The 13868-nt window shown below is 37.3% G+C and overlaps 1 long non-coding RNA gene across 17 annotated transcripts in view; it reads right to left on the bottom strand.

Annotated features, from left to right (window-relative positions):
• The window catches only part of LOC149127602 (uncharacterized), a 330118-nt gene that overhangs the window by 268203 nt on the left and 48047 nt on the right, over positions 1-13868 (bottom strand). Inside the window, exons 3-4 of one of the 17 annotated variants that reach the window (XR_016231124.1) lie at positions 1814-1938; positions 311-325 (exon numbers count right to left, since the gene is read on the bottom strand). The exons of 13 other annotated variants lie outside the window; for them this stretch is intronic. This is a non-coding gene — a long non-coding RNA (uncharacterized LOC149127602). Of the gene's footprint in view, positions 1-310; positions 326-1813; positions 1939-2168; positions 2284-9657; positions 9673-10194; positions 10268-13868 lie in introns of those variants that run through there. 3 more of the 17 variants (XR_016231118.1, XR_016231122.1, XR_016231113.1) reach the window with 3 other exon arrangements.

The following is a 13868-nucleotide window of genomic DNA, read 5'->3' as shown; positions in this document are numbered from 1 at the left end:
ACTGATGACTGGATAAATACATGGTATTTATTTACACACTATGGAATATTACTAAGCCATTAAAAAGAATGAAATCCTGTCTTTCACAACAAAATGGATACAACTGGAAACAATTATACTTAGTGAAGTAAGTTAGTCCCAAGAAGTCAAACACCATGTTTTCTCTGATCTCTGATAACTAATGGAGTATAAAAATTTAATATATTTTAGCAAAATTGACATTTTGAGAATTGTTTATAGCCCTTGTCTCCACTGTTGTGAAACAGTGTTCTTCTTTATTCTTCTTTTATCTTTTGTTGAATTCTTTACTTAGTGGTGGGTTAACCTTATGATTATAAAACAAAAAGAAAGTATGTTATTGAAAAATTTAAAAGAATAAGAAAGGAAGGAGAATTGAGGTTGGGAACATTGGCAGGAGGGAGGGTAGGGTGGGAAGTATCACTATGCTCCTAAATCTGTATATATGAAATTTGTTCACCTTATATAAATTTTAAAATGGTAAGCTTTGTTGTATGGTTTAAAAGTTACATTTGTGCTGAGCTGTCCTTGTCTCCTGAAAGTCTCTGGTCTAGGTTATATCATAGTTTGAGTGTTAAGATACACTTAAGTGAGCCTTTACTATTAATCTTATGGTCCACATATCTTAGCATTCTATGTACTAGCTTTTAAGGGGTCAGAAACTGAGAGAGAGCATGACCGTGAAAGTACAGTTCATGATCAGTCAAATGTCAGGAATAAAAAGCAGATCTTATGTAAGAGTAAACAGTACTGGCAGTAGGAATAATGTGGGAGGAATGACAGGAAGCTCTCAGCAATCAAGAGTAAAACATTCTCAAGCATGTGAGGCCAACCAGGAATGCGAATCAAAAAAGGGTAGAAGGGTTTCTTGCAGATAGCTGATGATGTGTGATATTTGTCTGGATGGTTATGTCCTAGATTACCTGAGATATCTGATATCATGTACCCACAAACATCAGGAGGTACTGGCCAGGGAATAAGCTCCTCCCCATACCAAGGGGTGGTCAAGGGCAATGTAACTGTCTTAGACCATGTCCCCCTAGGAGCAAATAAGAGGTACTGAGGGTCTCAAGACCTTCCAGGGGTCAGCTCTGTGGCATCACCAGTAAAGCTGCCACCCATGATGCTGGCATCCCATATGGACACTGGCTCATGCCGCAGTTGTCCCACTTTTGACCCAGCTCCCTGCTAATGGCTTGAGAAAAGCAGAAAATGGTGTAAGTGTTTGGGCCCCTGTCACCCATGTGAGACTTAGACGAAGCTCCTGGCTCTTGGCTTCAGTCTACCCCAGCCCTGGGCATTCCAACCATCTGGAGAATGAACCAGTGGATGGAAATCTCCTCCTGTGTGTCTCTCCATCTTTCACTATATCTGATTTTCAAAAAAAAATTATTTTAAAAGATCTTAGGTTATGAACTCTACTTGATCAGATATTTCATTGGCCATGGCTAGCTGGCTCACCTATAAGCAGTTTAGACCACCCTTGACTCAAGAAACAATACACAAAGATTAGGGTCTCTAAGATATCCAACAAAACTTCCCCAAGGAGGGTAGTTGGGGTGGGAGCCTAGAAGGATAGCAGGATTTATAGCACAGAAAGTTGATCTAAGAGAATCCTAGAACAAGCTAGTTGATGCTATAAGCAGAGGCAAAATATTCCTGCAACAGGACAAGCAAACTTCCTTGAGGTCCAGTGAAAAGTACCGAGTCTGCCAGTCTAGATCATCCAAGCGTTATGTGCATATTAGGTAGGAAGTCATCTTGTGATAATAAGATAATATATTAGCTAACATACCACAGTTTTTGAATTGGGACAGATTAGTCCTCCCCAACAATGTTCAGGTATCCCAATATTGGTTCAGTGATTCTGGATCCATTGGCATTTCCATTTAACATACATTTAGGTCCATTTTGTCCACTCTGCCAAAAATAAATGTTGGATTTTGAAAGATATTGTGGCCGGCACCGTGGCTCAATAGGCTAATCCTCTACCTGTGGCACCGGCACACCGGGTACTAGTCCTTGTCGGGGCACCGGATTCTGTCCCGGTTGCCCCTCTTCCAGGCCAGCTCTCTGCTGTGGCCCGGGAGTGCAGTGGAGGATGGCCCGAGTGCTTGGGCCCTGCACCCCATGGGAGACCAGGAGAAGTACCTGGCTCCTGCCTTCGGATCAGTGTGGTGCGCCGGCTGTGGTGGCCATTGGAGGGTGAACCAACGGCAAAGGAAGACCCTTCTCTCTGTCTCTCTCTCTCACTATCCACTCTGCCTGTCAAAAAAAAAAAAAAAAAAAAAAAAAAGAAAGAAAGAAAGATATTGTAATAACCCATAAAATAGTTTGGGGAATTTTTCACCTGAATAGTATTCATTCTTCTGATCCATGACTATGAAATGTTTTTCTATTTATATACATTGATCTACAACTTTATTCAACAGTGCTTTACAGTTTCAAATGGATGTCTTACATTAAATTTGTTCTTAATGATTTTACTTTCTGATGCTAGTTAAATGAGTTAATTTCATTTTCAGGTTGTTAATTACTAGTTTACAGAAATGCAATTAATGTTTGGATATTGATTTCCTCTCCCACAGTCTTGATGGTTTTTGTTTCAAATGCTCCAACAGGCAGTATGTAACTCTGTTTTAGCCTTTAACTTCCACTTGAAAAAATCTCCAAGGTTTGCTGGAGGTGAGATCCGGGGTCTTCTCAGGTCTGTCCTGGGCACATGCACAGCTTCCTACATGCACCCAGTTCTGAATGTGGGTTATAGCCTTCTGGATCTCCACAGCAAACCTCTCAAGGACACATCAGTCCCCGTTTTTCCTTCTAAGGTTTTGGTTAGCCTCTCTCATCCCAACTAGCACTGTGATCTCAGGCGGCTGCAATATTAAACATTTGCTATGATTTTTTGTTAAAATAAAGCCCTGTGGGAGGTTGGTAGTTTGCATCACAGAGCTTCAGGTCAGGCAGAACAAGGACAAACTAAAGATAGAGTTTTTCTAGACAGGTCCATTAGTGACCAATCTGTGGGAGTGGGCTCCTGGGATGCTCCAGACTCACTGTCCCCATTCCTACAGATGGTTTTCATAGCTGGCATAGTAATGTGATGACCCCAATTTCTTTTTCAGAAACTATTCCTCAGATTGTTGCAAGTCTTTAAATTCCAGGGTTTTGGAACTCTTATTTTGACTGCTTGCAATTGTTCTTTATGCCTGTGTGAAAGGCACATTATCAGAATATCTTACTCCACTTTATTAGAGAGAGCACAGGTGAGGTTTCTCTGGTACTTTTACGTGCAAAGTGTTAACCTGGATACTATTATGATCAAATACAATGAATATTCATTATCAACATATTCATGGTATGAGTATTTTTCTACATGTTATGCTGAAGCTGATGTCAATATTACCAAGAGATCATGTACAATTTTTTTTGAGAAGCAGAGATAAGCAGAGAATATCATCCATCAGTTTACTCCCCAAATGCCCATAACAGCCATGTCTGAGACAGACTAAAATCTAGAGCAAGGAATTCCCAAGTGGGTGACAGGAAGACAATTACTTGAACCATCATTTTTGCCTCCCAGCAACTGCAATAGCTGGAAGCTGGAGTCAGGACCTGGAACTGGGTATCCAAGCCAAGTATCCCAAACGGGGATGCAGGAATGTTAACCAGTATGTTAAGTGATCTATTAAATGATTTATGGAGGACGGTGCTGCGGCTCACTAGGCTAATCCTCCGCCTGCGGCACCGGCACACCCGGTTCTAGTCCTGGTCGGGGTGCCGGATTCTGTCCCGGTTGCCCCTCTTCCAGGCCAGCTCTCTGCTGTGGCCCGGGAGTGCAGTGGAGGATGGCCCAAGTTCTTGAGCCCTGCATCTGCATGGGAGACCAGGAGAAGCACCTGGCTCCTGGCTTCAGATCAGTGCAGTGCTCCGGCTGCAGCGGCCATTGGAGGGTGAACCAGCGGCAAAGGAAGACCTTTCTCTCTCTCTCTCTCACTATCCACTCTGCCTGTCAAAAAAAAAAAAAAAATGATCTATGGACAGGGTTATCACATATTGGTGGTATAAGCAAAAGTCCCTCAGGGAGTAGTTTCAGTGATATTTAAGAATGGTACAGTGTTAAATTATAGAGTTGTTTGTCTATGTTCTTTTAATTTTGCTTCCAATTTTATGTGTATGACAAAAATTTTTGAATATAAATATTACCCAATAAAATGTATCTAAAATACGGTCAGTATTGTCCAATATTCCTCATTATGCTAAGAGGATTAGAGACTTAGTAGCTTTACATTCTTCATTTGATTATTAAGAATATTTATACCATGATTTCATTTTATGATGTTGCAGTGAGAATGCATATGAATGTTTCTTGGGTATACCTTTGACAATTTCCTTAGTAAATATTCTAAAAGTGGAATTAATGGCTCAAAGTATATGAATATTTTACAAATTTACTATTCATTCTGCTTAGAAATAGGCTTCATTTTTCTGCCTCTGATCAAATACCTGGATGGACACATATATAAACATTAATATACTTATAAAAGTTGATATGATTATAATTTAAATTTTCAGTTTGTTAACCAAAGTGTTATTTCATTTTACTATGCAGATTTGCTTAACAGTTGTGTTGAATTTATTTTCCTAGGAGAGCTCGGCTTTTTATTGTAACTTAATTTCAGATTATATTTGAGTACTCATATTCTCATTGATTTGTAAGATCACTGAATATTTTTAGTTCTCTTTTCTAAAAAGTCAATGATTCATGTTTCATGACACTTGGTATTTAATTTGCTTTGGTATTTTAACTTCAAGTATCACTTTACCACATTTGCTTATACTTCAACCACTTCCATTTCATCAAACATCTTTTCACCGGTGTTCAAAATGATGTATAGAATTTTTTTTTACATTACTTCCTTTCTTAAAATAGAACTGTCTGTCTCAAAACCACCAAGGGTAATGGATTTCTCAGAGTTCAGTGTGTCATGAGCCTTTTTTGGGTTCCTAAAACCACTTTAAAACACACACACACACATACACACACCAAAAGATGAAAAGGAGATCTTCAGCATTCCTGGCTTTTTCACCAAGGAGAAAAAAATGGGGGAGAGAATGAGAACAGAAGGTGGAAATAGCAAACGGATACAAGTGTTATGAAGGAGCCTCACAATCATCAGGTCTCAGCTATAAGTAACTTGGAGAGAAATTCCATCTTAATAGCATTAAGTTTTTCAGTAGATGAAAGGTGGTGCTTTCTCATTTATTTGCATCATTTTAATTTCTCTCGACAATGTTATGTAGTTTTCATAGTGCAAGTTTTACACTACTGTTGGCAAATTTATTCCTAAAATTTATACTTTCTGATGTTATTGTTAGTTGTAATTTTATTTTGGGATTACTACAAGTGTATAAATGCATTTTTATATACTAACTTTGTATCCTTCAATCTTATTCAATGAATGTATTAGTTCTCATAGCTTTTTAGTAGATTCCTTAGGGTCTTCTCTCTGAAGAGTCACATCTTCTGCAAACAAGAGATAATTTTACTTCTTTCCAATTTTGATGAATTTTATTTCATTTTCTACCTTAATTGCCCTGAATGGAACTTCAGGAACAATTAAGTAGAGAAAGCAGACATCTCTCTCCTCTTGTTTGTGCTCTTGGGGAGAAAGTATCCAGTTAATAACTATGATGTTAATTGTGTGCTTTTCATATATGCCTTCATCATGTTGAAGAATTTCCTTTCTATTTCCAGTTTTTGAGTATATTTTGTAGCATAAAAGCATGCTGGATATTTTTCAAATGCTTTCTTTTCCCATTGAGATGATCATTTATTCCCTGTATGTTTTTCTAATATTGTGTATAACACTGCTGTGTTTTTGTATGGTGAACCAACTTCTTAACAGAATACACATTATCAAACATACATGGAATATATATTAGTCCTTAAAAAATCTTCATCAAGTTTAAAAAGACTACAGCTGTACAAAATGTGTTTTCTAATCACTTGTAATTAAATTAGGGTCTAGTGACAGATGAAAATTAGGAAGTTTACAAACATGTTAAAAATTAAACAACTCACTACTAAATAAGCAGTGGGCTAAAACAAGAATTTGAGATAAATCAGATTGAAAACTCACTACATAAAAACTGAGAGTGCACATAAAATAGAATGTAATAGATAATTTGTATGCAGGGATGCCTATAATAGAAAAGAACTCTCAAATCAAACCTTACTTCCAAGGTTAAGGGATTACAAAAGGAAGAAAAAATTAAACTCAAGGCCAACAGATGGAATTAATAAATGTTAAAGAAATAAATGAACTATACAACAAAAATCAATTAAAATAAGCTCAAAAAATATATGCATAAATTGAGAGGATGATGCTAAAAAATTATACAGAAATGCAATGGAACAAGAATAGTCCAAAAAACTTAATGAAATGATGATTTTGAAATATTCATACTTCCAATTTTAAAGATAGCTACGAAGTTAAAATGGGCAAGACAGAGTAACACTGTCATAAGGATATATGTCGATCTCAATAGAGGGAGAGAGGAGGAAGGTTGTGATGAAAGGAGAGGAACAGTGGTTGCTAATGAGTAAGGAGTCTCTTTCAGTGGGAGATCAATAATACTTACAGTTAGTTTGCAGTAACTGTTATGCAACTATGTGAATACACCAATAACTAGTGGATTGTCCATTTTTAAGATTCGTACATAACATACAATTTGTCTCTTAAAATGTAAAACAAAAAAGACAAAATCTCTCTGCGCTCTTCCCACATTTTCTTAATCATGAAAAACATACATACATCACCATGAACACTACTTTATCTCTCTTCCCCCTAGTTTCTAGTACTGACATAGCCAACCTCTACCACACAGTATCTTTATGTTATAAAATTTCTGTTTTCTTCATGGTGTTCCTAGTTATTGGCAGTTTCCAAAGCATGCAGTTTTCTCTTTATTTTAAGACTGTACTAGACATATTCAAAAAGTTCACAAATAAATTTGTATTATGGAAAAACCATGTATGACTTTCAAAATATTTTTGCAGCAAAATAAACTATCTTTTAATTTCATTCTCCAAAGATTTTTTGAATTACTCTTGTACTTCATGCTGGCCATATCAAATTTCCTCTGAGGAGGTCAGGAACTTCTCTTCGGTAAGCATTCTACAGTCTTCAGCAATTAATTACATTCTCCAGACAATGGAGGAAAATATAAAAAGGATTCTCATAATGCATATTGTGAAAAAACTATGTATAGATTTCAAAATTTTTGCACCAAAATAAATTCATACTAACATGTCACAGCATATATGAACAAAATATACCATGAAAGCTAAGACATCATTTTTGAAAGAACCTCTATCAGAACAGCATGAATTTTGCTAAAATAGAATAAATAACAAATCCCAAACTTATAGTGAATCAATCAATCTCGCTCTCTCTCTCTCCCTGCCCCTCTCTTCTCCCTGCCCCTTCTTTTCTCCCTCTCCCTCTCTCTCCTCCTTCAAATAAAAGATTTTAAAAAAATACAATGAAGCATGAGTGGAAAAATGGTGAAATCATTTATGCCTTACCAAAAGTTTATAGAGAAAATACCCCACAGAAATCAGAAGTTTAAAATGGATAATTCATTTTTTTTGACAGGCAGAGTGGACAGTGAGACAGAGAGAGACAGAGAGAAAGGTCTTCCTTTTCTGTTGGTTCACCCCACAATGGCCGCTGCGGCTGGCGCACCGCGCTGATCCGAAGGCAGGAGCCAGGTGCTTCTCCTGGTCTCCCATGCAGGTGCAGAGCCCAAAGACTTGGGCCATCCTCCACTGCACTCCCAGCCACAGCAGAGAGCTGGCCTGGAAGAGGAGCAACCAGGACAGAACCGGTGCTCCAACCAGGACTAGAACCTGGTGTGCCAGTGCCGCAGGTGGAGGATTAGCCTAGTGAGCCGCTTTACCGTCCTGGATAACTCATTTTAAGAAGGGACGTGATGATACTGAAGATGATGCCTGCGGTAGCAGACCATTCACATCAGTTGTTGGAAAAAAAAGTTAATATTTTCATGTTCTTGAAGTGGACCAAAAATTAACAGCCCAAATAATAGCCAACACTATCATAGACAACTCAAATGGGTCAACTTACATGTTTGAAAAATCAGAGTGGAATAATGTTTTTCATCAATGGGTACCAAAAAAGTTGCCCCCAAATCAACTGGAGACAAGAGCTTTCGATGGAAATTTTAAACATGCAGCCTCAAGAGCCTGAAGCATTCCTTTGATGACTTCTAACAAAAAGGTTTTTAATAAAATATGGCTTTACCAATATGCTCCTGGAGACAAAGCACTGGCTACCAAGAGGCAGAAGTGGTCTAGTCAAAGGAAAGTTAGACTGGTTAAGACCAAAAATCATGGCAATTGCTTGCTGGGATACACAAAATATTTTTACCTGACTTTCGGGAGAGCCAAAGAACAATAAAACCTTTATTAGGAGAGTGTTTTGAAAAAGTTAGCCAACATGACAACCAAACAATGCCTGTGAAAGTTTCACTAGAGCGTTTTTCTCTACCACAACGATGCTCCTGCCAACCTCTCTCATGAAAAAAGGACTATTTTCTGAGGATTTCCAAGGAAAATAATTAGATGTCCACCTTATGGTACTGATTTGACTTCTCATTTATTTTTTGTCAGCTAAACTTAAAAAACCTTTAAATCTCAAAAAAAAATTTATAATGTAAAAAAAGACTGCTTTGGCATAATTAATTGTTATCTTTAGAGATGGTCTAAATGACTCAGATCTTCCACTTCATGGAGCTTCTAATGAGAAAGAATTAAAGCTTATGTTTTATATCTTTTAATTCTGTTTTTCTATGAGCAGTTTGAAGTTCATATACAACGCACCATTTATTGTCCTATGAATTCAAGCCATTTTTATATCAAATGCAGCTGTAGTATAACTTCTTTAGTCTTTCAGGACTGAATCCCTGTTTTCTTAAGCAGTGTTAGGCTCTCCCAAAGTGAACATCTCCCTCTTCACACTTGTGGTTGTTTTCATTTTCTCTTTGATAAAAGAGGAACCCATCCCATGTGAAACCCCTTAGTTTACCTACCATCAAGTCTTTTTTTTTTTTTTTTGCCAGACAGTGTTAGACAGTGAGAGAGGGAGACACAAAGGTCTTTCTTTCCATTGCTTCACCCCTAAATGGCTGCCATGCTGGCGTGCTGTGCCGATCCGAAGCCAACAGCCAGGTGCTTCTTCCTGTTCTCCCATGTGGATGCAGGGCCCAAGCACTTGGGCCACCCTCCACTGCCTTCCTGGGCCACAGCAGAGAGCTGGCCTGGAAGAGGCGCAATCGGAACAGAATCCTGTGCCCCGACTGGGACTAGAACCCGGGGTGCTGGCGCTGCAGGTGGAGGACTAGCCTAGTGAGCCATGGCGCTGGCCCTATAATGAATTTCTATACCTGCCCATTAGATTATCATTCCCTTATCTCAGAGGACCAAATATTCTTACTAATTTTCCAAGTAAACCCACAATGCTTTGTAGTTCATCGTACTTATGCCATGTTCCATAGGAACTGCCTCCATGGTCATTACATATCTTCAATGTGTTTCTCAACAGTGGGATGTTCTTCATATTCAAACATTTCCTATAAAATAAAATTATCCTTGATACTATTTCCTTAATTTCACTGTCTTTTCTACTAACCTAGAAATAAATCTGAAAATTTGAGCCAAAGTCTCTTCTAATTCATTTCCTCCCAATCATTCTCCAATTTATGATAGACTATCTTAAATATCAGTTTTTTTATTTTAAAAATGATTTATTTATTTGAAAGACAGAGTTATAGAAAGGGGGTGGAAGAGATCTTCTGATTGGCTCCACAAGTAGCGATAATGGCTGGGACTCAACCAGGATGAATCCAGGAGTCTGGAACTCCATCCTGATCTCCCGAGTGGATGACAGGGGCCCAAATATATGGGTCATCTTTCGGTGCATTCCCAGGCACATAAGCAGGGAAATGGATTGAAAGTGGAGTAGCCAGGGCTCAAAATGGGCCCATATAGGATGCCAGCATTGCAGGTGGCAGTCTGACTTGCTGCATCACAATGATGATGCCAAATATCAGCATTTTGTTAAAAAAAAGGAATTTATTTAAAAAAGGAATTACCCTCCTAGTGGTCAGCCACTCCTCATAGGACGTGTCCTCTTCTGCAGCAGCAACACCAACGAACGCTGCCCTTCTGTGAAAAAAGTACCAACACTTCCTTGCTATGATCTTTGTTGATAGATTCCACTTTGATTATTCTACGCTTTCTTTGCTATCCCTTTTTCCCTCAACTTTTTTTTTTCTTTTCATTTTGCAGACTATCATACAATTTCCTTCTGCTGCACTGATGTCTATTTCCATGGCTGACTCCTGGGCTTCCCTTTTTAAGTCCAGACTCCTTATGTTTCCCAGCTACCTTCAGAAGACCTCTTCAAAATTGTATCTCAATATGAACTCATCATGTGTATCCCCAACCCGTGTCTTGAACCTTGCTCCTTCTCAGTCACCATCATCACCATTCTCTTACTTGTGCACGCTGTGAAGGTTAGTTATCCCCATACACTCTTTGCTGGGGGGCTCTCTATATCCCATCAATGAGCTAATACTATAAACTCTGACCTATTAAACACTAGTTATCTAGTATGGCAGCTTTTTTTACCACTTTACTGACATTTTTACAAATACTTACAAACCTGCTTCCTATTACTTGACTTCAAGAACTATGATCTTCAGTGTCGTATAACTACAATAGTTATTATTCTAAGCCTAGATTTTGTCAAGCCAACTGACATAAAAATTGAATGTGACAACAATGTACTTATTCAATAACAAGTATTAGCTAGCCACTTTATATACAATATCTAAACTATGCCCATGAAGATCTGAGGCAAATGGCTTTATCATCAGCAGAGAGATTAAAGACTTGCTGCAGTCACACAGTTGGTAGGTGACAGAGGTAGGAGGTAGAATCTCAACCCTGCAGTGAGTCCAAGACCACACAGATGGCCAACAATACTTCATTATTTAAACTTCCTTGGCTTTCCTCTGAAGTCTGAATTCCTAAAGTGGATTTCCAGTGTCATCAATACTTGAATGGCACTTCTCTTCTTTAACTTAATCTTCCTCTTAAAACTTTCCTTCTATACAACAGACTCATGGAATGGCAAATGCCCTAAATAGCACTCTGGCCTCAGAATCAGCCCTTAAGGCATTCGGTTCTGGCTAAAAAGCCCATGAGAGTTTCGCAGGCATGGAAAGCCAAGACACTGTGGCAAAAAAAAAAAAAAAAAAAAAAAAAAAAAAAAAAAAAAAAAACAAAACACCTAAATGAAAGATCTCCGTGTCAGATCCCAGCAGAAATAACAGGCCATCAAAGAAGGAGGTACCTTTCTCTGAAGGGAGGAGAGAACTTCCACTTTGACTATGGCCTTGTCTAAATAAGATCGGAGTTGGCAATCTCAAGAAGCTTCCATAGCCTTGGCAGCTCATGAAAAGAGCCTTGGGTGATTACTGATGTCATAATTAAGAGTGTCAATTGTTAAATCAACAACGGGAGTCACTGTGCACCTTCTCCCCAGGTAGGACCTCTGTCCTTAATGTGTTGTACTATGTGATTTAATGGTATAACTAGTACTCAAACAGTACTCTATACTTTGTGTATCTGTGTGGGTGCAGTTTGTTGAAATTTTTACTTATTATATACTAAGTTGATCTTCTGTATATAATGATAATTGAAAAAATTGTGATGAAGAATGGGTTAGGAAAGGGAGCAGGAGATGGGAGGGTTGCGGGTGGGCAGGAGGTTATAGGGGGGAAAAGCTGCTATAATCCAAAAATTGTAAATTTATAGTTATTAAATAAAAGTTGAAAAAAAGTGCATAGTATTTCTTTGGGTTTGGTTTCTATATCAGTGAAAATTTTGTAAAGAAAATAATCTCTGTAAACTTTTCCAAATAAAATATTAATTTTTACTACTCTGCATGCCATAAATATCTCAAAATAATGTCCTACTCTCATTAAAATAAACAATCCATAAACAACTCTAGACTTTGTCTTTCAGCTCTTATTTTACCCTCTACCCTAAAATAACAGTTCCATGATTCTCTTTGTCCAAACTTTTCACAAATCTTCAAGTGCATTCTCAAATTCCCTTTTTCCAGAATCTGTCTGATATCATCAAAATAATTAGAATAAACTCATGTTGCTCAACATGTCATTTAATTTATACTTATATTATAGCACAATACACACTACATTATATTTTAGTTAGCTTTGTGTTTTCCTGTCTCATTGACTAAATGATCTATCTTACTGACTTAATTAAGCAACTATATTTTACCAAGTTTTCCTAGTTTGCTTCTATAATTATATTACAGAGTAGCTACTCAGCATTTTTAAGTAAATGTGTTGATTCCTAGCCTACTAGCTTAACTCACTTTCAAGTGGTTTTAGCTAAATGATAAAATAGTTTAGTAAAGAGCTCAGATGTTTAAGCCTTACTCTACAGTATGCTTACCTCTTCAAACCTCAGTTTCTTCATTTCTAACATGGTGACAGTAGTACCTACTCACTGGTGTTTCGTGTGATTTGAAACAATTCATATAAAGAACTAGAAGACTCCCTCTCACATTGTAAGCATTAAATAAAATGATGGCTATTACTATTGTATATTTTAAAACAAAAATAAGAGCATTAAATAGAGATCCAAAATAATGTCCAACAAATGGACATTTATGTGCCTTGTATGGGGCTTCCTGGCAGGTGAAAAACAATAATAAACTCAATTAAGGGATGACTTCTCTGGTCAGTATAAAAACAGAGCAGTTTTAATTCTGGCAAGAAGCAGTGTCTGGAAGGTTTTCATATTCAATCATTTTCTTTAACATGAATAAGTTGAGTGCTCCATTAGTTCTGGAGAGAGAGTATAATAGAATCAAATCTATAATAGGGGCATTAAGCTCTTTGCATTATAGCAAATTATTGAAAAAGGCTCCCATGCTCTGATTTCCTTGCCAAAATATGGCTATGGAGGCTCAATAGTAACATCAAGTTTGATAAAAAATAAAATAATTATTTTAAATAGCTAGAAACCCAAATAACAACACAGAATGTCAATCTTGAATCAGAATAGGAATGCATGAAAACTGAACCTTTGGTCTTAGTGCAGACGCTTATTTAGAGTCACGGTTCTAAGATGCTTTAAGACAAAATGACATTTGCATTGCTTACTTTGAACATGGATTGCAACTATATTTCAGAATGGAAATTAAAGCCAACATCAGCAGTCTGAGTGAAATAGTGTTTTTATCTTTTGGATGTTGACATTAGAATGAGCTTCATCTTAGTAAGCCAAGGAAAACTTAGCTTTACCTTAAAAAAAGAAAAAAAAAAAAAACAGAAAAACCCTAGTTTAGTGAGAATACAGACAGTGGCTATAAAAGAGAATTGAATGAAAAAAAATGAGCATTTCACCCATATGTAGTAAATTTTAAAGTAAAAACATCATTAAATACTATAGCATAAACTGTAGTTTTATGCATAAAGCTATATTACAAAACTATGTATATCATATACTATACAACTGTAGTTGTATAACATTCTTCCATCTGTTACAACGCATTTCTTAAAGATATTAGTTTGCCTATCTTTTACACACTGCTTTCCAATTTGAGACAGGAGATTTTGAGCCAACTTTATATATGTTGGGAAAATTCTCTGAAGACATTCGCTAGTCTAACTCCAATCCCTTGTTATTAGTGATAGTTTATGTAATAAGCCCCATGCAGACTAAGTGC

Source organism: Oryctolagus cuniculus, chromosome 3, assembly GCF_051225735.1.
Source record: "Oryctolagus cuniculus isolate XC-2025 breed Fujian yellow rabbit chromosome 3, ASM5122573v1, whole genome shotgun sequence".
Classification (NCBI taxonomy): Eukaryota; Metazoa; Chordata; class Mammalia; order Lagomorpha; family Leporidae; genus Oryctolagus; species Oryctolagus cuniculus.
This window is presented reverse-complemented; position numbering and strand designations above follow the sequence as displayed.